General features: G+C 46.0%; 1 pseudogene; it reads left to right on the top strand.

Annotated features, from left to right (window-relative positions):
- The first annotated feature begins 1,256 nt into the window (after positions 1-1,256).
- LOC127298587 (putative disease resistance RPP13-like protein 1) lies at positions 1,257-9,038 on the top strand (annotated as a pseudogene).
- The last annotated feature ends 644 nt before the right edge of the window (positions 9,039-9,682 follow it).

The raw sequence follows: 9,682 nt of genomic DNA, 5'->3' as shown, positions 1-9,682 counted from the left end.
TGTTCTTGGGGCAGGAAGAGATGGACGCCCACCTCCCTGTCGCCTTTTTTTTCTAGGTCGAAAGAGTTCCAGTAAATTCAGTGTTGATGAAATATTTGAATACTTCAGCTGATAGAGGAAAGCAAGATAAGGAAACTCGCAGGCTGCCGGGATATCTTCGTTGATACTGGTTGATCAAGTTCATAGGTGTAGTTTCAGAGAGATTGATGGTTTTACTAAGTACAATCGGGAGCTCGCTCATTCTGCATATCCATCATGTTATGACTTTGAGAAGCTACATTCTCTTGTTGAAGCGATGCACATTATAAAGAGATTTCTTGGACATCAAAATTACGCGTAATGTGGTTCATTCAACTTTCTCGCTTTCTGAATATAATTTTGTTACACAATTCTTATTAGTTTAAGCTACTTCATGTGCGCAGATTATATAGAAAAAATAGGGTTAATTTATGACACACTCTTCTACAAGTAATATTGTGAAATTTGGCTACCAATTAAACTTAGCACTTGCAAATAGTATCTTTGTTCATTTATCAGAGGAGGCAGTGGTCGTACGCCTAACCATGGAGCGAGCCATGGGCATGAAGCTTAACCATCAATTTACATTGTGTGCTCCGTATTGTATGGTTTCTTCCTCCCGCTGCAACGCGCGGGCATTTGTGCTAGTTATACTTATCTCTGGAAATCTTAAACATTGTAGACAGCCTGGCTGGTTCCAACTTTCAGCTTGGTGTGTGACCTTCGAGGCAATGCGGGCAGATGGAAGACATGGTCAAACAAGATTCATCTTTTGTCAGGTTTCATTATGGTCTTAGTTTTTGAGTTTCCAAAAAATCTGAAAATAATTTATGGAGATTTCCAGTGATACATCTCACAATCACGCAAAATCTCAACTCAAAATTCTTATTATTTTGTGCAAGAAAAAATGATAAAATCTGATACGTTTTGGAGATATGAAAATGTACTACTTGGATCTACACGTTTATCATTTTTCTATAGCTCAGAATATAAAGTATTTAAAATTGATAATTCACACGTTTGTGAGATATATTATTGAGTATGTGTGGATTTGTTTTCATATTTTTTGAAACTCAAAAATATGAATTTTTTTAAAAGACGAGATCACATCAATTTCTCACAATAAAAGTGTAAACAGAAAAGTTTGCAAGTGTTAAAGACCACCGGAGGTGAAAACACAGATCGCATGTAAGAAGCGTTAAGTCAAGATTACGCTTTAGAAACTTCGACTGCCTGCACTTGTAGTGAGTAGTGACAAGTCGAAATACGCTTTCAGTTTCCCCCTCGCTTCCGGTCGGCGTCGCCGTCCTGCAGCGGAGCTTCCGGCCACCACCGGCAGCGGCTCAACCCGGCGGGTGGCTGCGTGCGTCGGCTCCTTCGCGCTAACCGCGGCCGTGCGACGAAGCCACGACGGCGCGGAATTAGGCAAAATCGAGGAGGACTCGCGCCTGCCGGAGCCGTTCGGTTGGCCGCGACGGCGACACCATCGGATATTCGGATCGGCGACTGTTGGAAATGGGAAAATAGTCCGCCGCATGGTACTACTTCCGTTGCTTCATCTTCTATTATTTCACTTATTATGTACTTTCCATTTGGTCATTATTGCTGGCTTGCTGCAGTGTAGTCTGCTAAATCCAAATCTGTTGAACTGGCTCACAAAATCACAGGTGTTCACAGTCCAGAATATTACAGTACAGTAATCTTCTACAACCATTACTTACTTGATGTTCACAGTCTACAATATTTCTGAGCTTGCTCTGGTAGAACGTTAAGATAAAATTACGAGATAGTGACTTGTTTTCATTAAAATTGTCGTTGTATATAGCTTCTTTCTTGTAATTAGCTCCAGACAACAACCCCAAACTATAGATTTCACTTTTGTCAGACAGGTGGTAAATAAAAAAAATCACAAGGTCAAGGTAGCCAAAAGTTCCTTGGATAAACATGGTGAGATCATATTTATCTAGACACTGCAGTTCTGATGCTCCAAAATCTCCAAACATTGAACATACTATTGAACTGTTTTCAAATGGCACTAATATAGGAAAAAGCTTAGTGTGAACGGCAAAGAAGGAAGGTACAAATCGACCTTTGATCTGGCTAATTTTCATGGTATATGTTTGATCCTGTACTGCTGGCGCATTACAAGCCCTGCATTCTAGATGGATGGAGACCATGGAAATTTCCCCTTGAACTTTGGCCCCCTTCTTGTTAGCAACGACTTGACTCATGACTATGACCCATTGATTTTTCCCTCTCCACACCACATAGCCACTACTCTCACACGAACACACACAAAAAGGAACATCCATCTACAAACATGGCTACCTCTGCTGCACTTGTTTTTGCAGGGAAGTCTGTGGCAACTCCGGCCATATCCTTCTTGGTCAACAAGGCTTTCAGCTACATCAACAAACACTTCGAATATGAAGGCATGGATGAGGTGAAGAATCGGCTCTTGCGGGCCATGCCAAAGATCCAGGTGGTCTTCGATGTTGTCCGCCCGGAACGTGTCAGGGAGCAGAGCAGCGCCCTGGATGCGTGGCTCTGGCAGCTCAGGGACGCGGTCGAGGCGGCGGAGGACGCCATTGACGAGCTTGAATACTATGAGCTCGAGGAGAAGGCCAAAGACCGGAAGGTTAGTGACTGGGGTTCTCCTTTATGCAAGATGAAGCGCAACTTTGTCCGGTCTGTTAAGAGTGTCCCTGTTCTTAACAAGACTCTCAAGAAATTTACTCATCGCGACAGTCTGAAGAGATTGATGAAATCTGTGGATAGTTTGGACGAGGCTGCTAAAGGTGTCGTTAGTTTCCTCAATCTCACAGACCATCTCAGTGGAGGTTCTTCTGCCAGTAGTCCGCAGCAATTGCAGAAGCTTGTGGACATTAGTCGCCAGACTGGTTCCACATTAAGTGCAACCATTTTTGTTGGAAGAGAAAAGGAGAAAGAACAGATTGCTGGATGGCTGGCCAACACGTCAGCTGAATGGGCTGAAACTGGGGGGACAAGGACCAACAACATTCCTATTATTTCAGTGGTTGGTCATGGTTTTTTTTTCGATATGGGAGCATCGCTCCGGCCTCTGCATCAGTAGTGGTTGGTCATGGTGGCATGGGGAAAACTACTTTGGCTCAGAGCATATGCGAACAAGAGGAGGTTCTGAAGCATTTTAAGGTCATCTGGATTACTGTATCTACTAGCTTTGACGCAACATCATTGACAAGTAAAATACTGGAATGCGCTATGGGTGCAAAACCAACTGCTGATCATTTGGAACCACTACAGCAAGATCTCAAAGAGAAACTCATGTCTATTAAAGTTTTGCTAGTTTTAGATGATGTTTGGGAAGATAACAAAAGAGATGAATGGGAAAAGTTATTTGCTCCTCTGAGGAAATTGAATACCGGGAGCAAAATTTTGTTGACAACCCGAATGCAGTCTGTAGCAGACATGGCTGTAAAGGTGATGGGAGTCAAAAGAGACTATTGCCTGACATTACACGGATTGGAAGAAGATGAAAATCTTGAGCTCTTCATACACCATGCCTTTTCTTGGTTGAATCCTGGAGATTATCTATATTTAAAGTCAATTGGAGGACAGATTGCAAAGAAGCTGAGAGGATGTCCCTTGGTAACCAAGGTTGTTGGTGAGCATTTGCAAGGTAATATGACGTTTGAATACTGGAGAAGATTCTTGGATCAAGGATTGGAACATTTTGAAGGAACCGAAGATGATATAGTGACGGTTCTCAGGTTAAGCTACTACCACCTACCAATAGAGCTACAGATTTGCTTTCGATATTGTTCCATATTTCCACAGAACCATGAATTTGAAAAGAAAGAACTGGTGCAACTCTGGATTGGTTCAGGATTGATCTCACGGCCTGCAAGTAGCACTCAAACTTTGGAGGATACGGCAGAACACTTCTTGGCCCAGCTAACTAGAAAATCATTCTTTGATCTGAAAACCAAAGCTGGTGGATTCTTATTAAATGAAAAAACTGGTGGATCGAAACAAGAAAGTTATGTAATGCATGACTTGATGCATAAATTAGCAAGGAATGTGTCCACCGGTGAATGTGCAAGAATAGATGATCCTGTCCAGCTTAAAGATGAGAATGATACCATTAGATACCTATGCATTGACAATATTCACAGTTTCTCTGCTGACGATGTGAAGAAAGTCTCCCATTTTAAGAACCTGCGTGCTATTATCTTTTATAATAACCAGCGTGTAGAAGATGATATAGTTTGTGCACTTGAAATGATTGTTACGAGCTCAAAATCATTGCGTCTATTCCATTCAAAACTGAGAAACACATTCCGGTTTGCCAACAAGTTTGGCAACTTAAAACATCTTCGGTATATCTATGTGTTTGTGATATCACCAGACATGATATGTGGGATTGCAAAACTTTATCATTTGATGGTACTTCGCTGTGGTTCGGGTGGTTTGGAGAAAGAAACATAAGTGAGATATTTAGGGAACCTTGAGCGTTTGAGGTATGTATCCTATGGAGTTCGTGGATTTGGTAATTTTGGCATAAGCAGGCTCACTTCTCTTCAGGAATTACATGACTACCAGGTAGGAGGAAGAATATGCAACGAAATAAGTGCAATCGGGAACTTCAGAGATCTGCGTGAATTGGTTGTGAGGGGTCTTGACAATGTTGAGAGTTATGAAGAAGCTAAGAATGCCAAGTTGAAGGAAAAACAGCACCTCAGTTCGTTATTTCTTGAGTGGTCGGCACCTGATCAAATCATAACAGATGGCCTGGTTCTTGACCACCTTGAGCCACATGCTAATATTAGGGTACTGGTAATACAGGGATATGATGGTCCCAAAGTTCCATTTTGGATTGAGAACCGCTCTGTCAAAAACCTGGTATCACTCAAGTTAATATGCTGCATAAATTGGGAATACCTTCCCCCTCTTGGTGAGTTAGTATTGCTAAAGCTTCTACAGTTGGACAAACTTCCGAAGCTACGGCAGATTGGTCAATCATCTGATATGTCAAGTAGTAGCTCCATGGGTTTGTTGTTACCTGAAAGCCTTTATACTCTGGAAGTAACTGCATGCCGAAAACTGACGGAATTACCTATGCTACCTTTAGACCTAGTAGTATTGAAAATACATCATGTTCGGGTGAAGAAACTTCCTATGATTGGCAAGATATCTGGTGAGATCATTGAGTCCAAACCCTCTAAGTTGGCTTGCGTAAGTGTCAGCAGATGTCGATATTTAACTTCTCTGGAAGGGAGCCTTTTGGAGCAAAAACTGTACATGAGAACTGTCCAGGTCCTAACTGTTGATGATTGTATACATCTGGAGTCCATGTCCATACCATTTGAAGAAATGAAAGAACTTCAAGAGCTCACGGTAAGGGGATGTCCAAAGTTGAGGACGCTGAGAGATGCCAAAGATATGCTCGTGCCATCGTCACTAAATAAACTAACTATTGCCTTCTGTGGTGATGTGGAACTTCCACTTCTTGGGCCACGACGACTGCTCACCAACTTGTCTGTGCTGATGCTGCAGAACTGCTCGAGCCTGGTATCTCTTCCCTCTGTAGATGTGTTCAAGAGTCTAGGGTCGATGCGGTACATGCACATAAAGGGATGCGAGAATCTCTCGTCCTTGGGAAGGCTTGGATCACTTCCCTCCCACATCAGGTTAAGTATCTCCGAGTGCAATAAACTCGCACAGGCTGCTGAGTCCTCGCTAACTCGTGTTACATGTGGTTCTGGTTCTGGTGACGAAGAAGAACATCTGGTGGAGCCCTGCAGCTCACTTCAGATACATGGTCTTAACATTGATCTGCCGTCCTTGCTGTTTCTTGAGCCACTCAAGAGTCTCCGCCACACTAAATATTTGGTCATTGGTAATGGGTCAGAGATGGAGAGCTTACCTGAAAAATGGTTGCTACAGAACCGTCAATCCCTCCAACAATTGGATATATCTAAAGCAGATTCCTTGAAATCGCTCACACCAAGCATGCAAGACCTGTGCTCTCTCGTGCTTTTGCACCTGTTTGGTTCTGGGCAACTTCAGTCACTTCCATATCTGCCCCCCTCCTTGAAGAGTCTCATTCTTCCAAACTGCCATCCAGACCTGGAGAAGAAGATCAGAAAACATGGAAGCCCTGAATGGAACAAGATTACCCACATCCCTGTTGCGCGAATAGGTACCTCCACCCATCCACTCTCATCGTCACTTCCTTAATTTACGATTGGATCCTACTGATACCTGATCTGATTGTGAACCATTGACAGGACAGTTGGTATTTTGTCATGGGAAGAGAAGCTTCCAACAAACTAAGGTAATTACCAATTTAGCGAAGAAGCTTTCAACATTCGATATAGTTCGATCATCATAGTTTTTCTTGTTTGCTCTGAATAATTTTGCTCCTTGATATGATCTTTATGTCTTGCCTTAAATTAATATGAGGCTGCTGTAAAGTCCTGTTTTGGTTGAATGCATGAACATTGTGCACTGCCAATCAAAGTCTGCTGCTTTTTATTGTTTCGTTTCTTTTTTTTTAAACTGTGATAACCCATTTTCCAGTTGTTTCTTAAGACTAAGTATAAAAGGAGAAATGGATTTCAGGTACCCTTCTCAGTTTTGAAAAAAAGAAGTTAAAAACAGTTGCACGAAAATATGATCCAGAATAAACCTTACAGGTACCCATTGGCCAACACATAGCAAAAGCTGGTGTGTGTTATGAAATTTTTACTGGTTCACAAACTCACTAGATAAGTACCGGGAGTAAATTACATATACAGCAAGTAACAAATAGCGCCATTCTTGCGTTGACACCAATTTAACCGTGCGGGCTCACATGTTAGAGCAAACGCCCGTCAGCCAATCGTTAGGGCAGCAAGTAAACTACATCTGCCTTGCTCCTTCATCCGTTCTTCTCAGTTAATTCTGTTCGAACGTATAGGCGACTGCTCATCCCCTGTTCATAGAATACTTCGGGCAAGGGCAGGGACGAGCAGCACGCTCCGCCGGCGCGGCCCGGCAGAGGCATGGCGCAGGGAGAGCCGCCAAGGTGCGCGCGCGGGTGATCGCCGTTGCTGCTGCTGTCGCTCGCTTGGCCGGGGCGCTGCTGCTCGCTTGGCCGGGGCGCTGCTGCTGCGCACGCGCACGCCGGCGAGCGGGCTAGGCGCGGAGCGAGGCGAGGCAGCCGAGGGGAAATCAGTTCGTGATGTTGAGGGTGTCGATGGAGCCGGAGACGGGCGGCGCAGTCGCGCAGGTCCGGCGGCGCGGCCAAACGCGAACGGTCGGGGCTACTACTGCTTGCGCGCGATGCTGCTGCATGGTTTCTGCTCATGCGCACGCTGTGTGTTGGCTTGCTAGAGTTGCTGCATGTGTGGGTGAGGATGAGGGAGAGCGCCGCTGCTTTCTGCTTGCCTGCTCTGCTTGCGCGCTACTGCATGCGCACGCATCGCTGCTTGCGTGCTGTTGCTGCTATCGCCCGACGAGCGGGGCTGGACGCGGGAGGAAATGGACGGGCACGCACACGGGCGCGCGAGCGGCAGCGGTCTGCGACGGGCGCGAGCACGGGTTGAGCAGAACACGTCGCGCGTAGCAGGAGGTGCTGTCGTCGTCTCCATGGATAGGCGGCGGTGTTCGCAGGGGCGGGCGAAGACGCGCAAGAGCTCGCAGGGACGGGCGCCGGCGCGGGTGAAGGCGCGAAGGAGCTTGTGGGCGCATCAGCTGGCACGGACGACGATGGTGCTATCGCAAGGCGCAGTCAAGGCTGGGCCGGACGACGCTGGCGTAGGCCGGCAGGCGCGCACGGGCGGTGCAGACGGACGAGCGCACGACGGCAGGCGCGCGCGGACGGACGAGCACAGGACGGACGCGGACGAGCGGGAGCAAGACGGCAGACACGCGCGGACGGCACGTTGTTGTTGCTGCTGAGTTGTCGTCGTCACGTCTGTCGAGGACGACGTCGAGATCGCCGCGTGCCCACGGGATGAGGATCGTGGCCGTGCCCTAACGGCTGGCCGACGGACGTTTGCTCTGACATGTGGGTCCGCGTAGTTAAATCAGCATCAACACCAAAATTGCGCTATTTGTGACTTGCTGCCCCAGAAATGGTAGTTACTTGTTAAAATTACCAAAGATGGTACCAACTTGAAACCGTTGCCCCAAAAGTGGTACCTATATGTAATTTACTCTAAGTACCGGAGAATTGAGAATTAGAGGATATGCGTCTGTTTTACTTGCCCTTTGAGCAGACCTGTTGCAACCGCAACGATGCAGCTGAAGTGTTAACCATCCTTATTTCCATGTTTGAACATGTTTATTTTTAGCATGTAACACTCGAACTGCATAGTATGATTAAAATTATTTCCCTTTGCTGCAATGAAATATGTTTTGTTCTTGGACTGAGACTTCTTTTTTGTCATCAGTCATAGTGGCCGCAGCTTGCCTACAAGTGGTGGCTGGGCTAGTGGAAGAAACGGTTCTGTCTCAAGAATGCTTGCTATCCTAAACCTTCCGTTGTTCAAGAGAATGCTGACGAGAAGCTTCAGTGACCATCCAAAAGCTCTTGATCAGATATTTCACCTTATGCCGCTTGACAAGATGCCATGTTCTGCCAGATGATACTTGCTGAGTTCAAGAATTTGAGGGAAAGAATGAACTAAACGTTCAGCTCAGTGATAAGTTTGTGCAAACTGTAGCCTTGTTACATTTCAATCTGTGACTGAAGAGTCTCCACTTTGTTATAATTGCGTCCAATATATGTTACGGTTAGGACACAAGTTTAGGATTTGGGGTTGTAATAGGGATACTGTAGTCTGTGCTGGACTCTCTTATTAGCTGGGCATGTCATCAGGTGCAGTAAACTCACCGAGGCTGCTGATGTATCGACTCACTAGTAGCCAACTGAGACAGGTACACTGTTGGCGATTACATGGCTGATGTTTATTTGAAGCACATGTAAAGTGATGTCTAATTTATACTGTTTTGTTTCCCCAGAAGTAGTACTCCGTATATATGTACGTAAATCCATCTACTTCTGTCTGCAGTTTGTTTGAGATCGTTTTGTGATGGGCATAAAATACAGCCTGTGAAACGCGACCGTTGACAACATCATGTATGGAGCCGATGCGTGGGCCTAGAAGCTGTGTGTGTCCCTTTTGATTGCATGAGCCCTTGGCATAGTTTTTTTTTTTTGAGGGTTCACCGGGGGGAGCAAAGGCTCCCACCTGAATATTTTGTATTTCCTTCAGTTTATCACAAAATTGGGCGAAGGCCCCAGGTTTTTGAGCAGCAGTACAAGGGGGAAGAGGGAGACATCTCCTAACGCAAGGGGGGAGAGCTCAACACACACACAACAGGGTAACTATGGTCGCTCGGGAAGGAGGAAGGTGAGCCAGAGATCGACGTCATCACGGCAAGCAGACGGCAGCCGCGCACGCCACAGCACAGCATCATCCCTGCATCTTTTGAGAACAAGGCGAAGGGACGGCGCCAGCCCGTTGAATACCACATCATTCCTGTGCTTCCACAGCTGCCATACGCAGAGGAGGCGTAGCGTCGACGCCGTCCGGGGGTGCACGGCGGTAGGCAGCTCACAGGCGCCAGCAGCAGATGCATCAAGAGCAGGATCGGGAGCCACACCAATGGCGGCCCAGAAACTCTGGGCGAA

The sequence above is a fragment of the Lolium perenne genome, chromosome 5 (genome assembly GCF_019359855.2).
Source record: "Lolium perenne isolate Kyuss_39 chromosome 5, Kyuss_2.0, whole genome shotgun sequence".
Lineage (NCBI taxonomy): Eukaryota > Viridiplantae > Streptophyta > Magnoliopsida > Poales > Poaceae > Lolium > Lolium perenne.
This window is presented reverse-complemented; position numbering and strand designations above follow the sequence as displayed.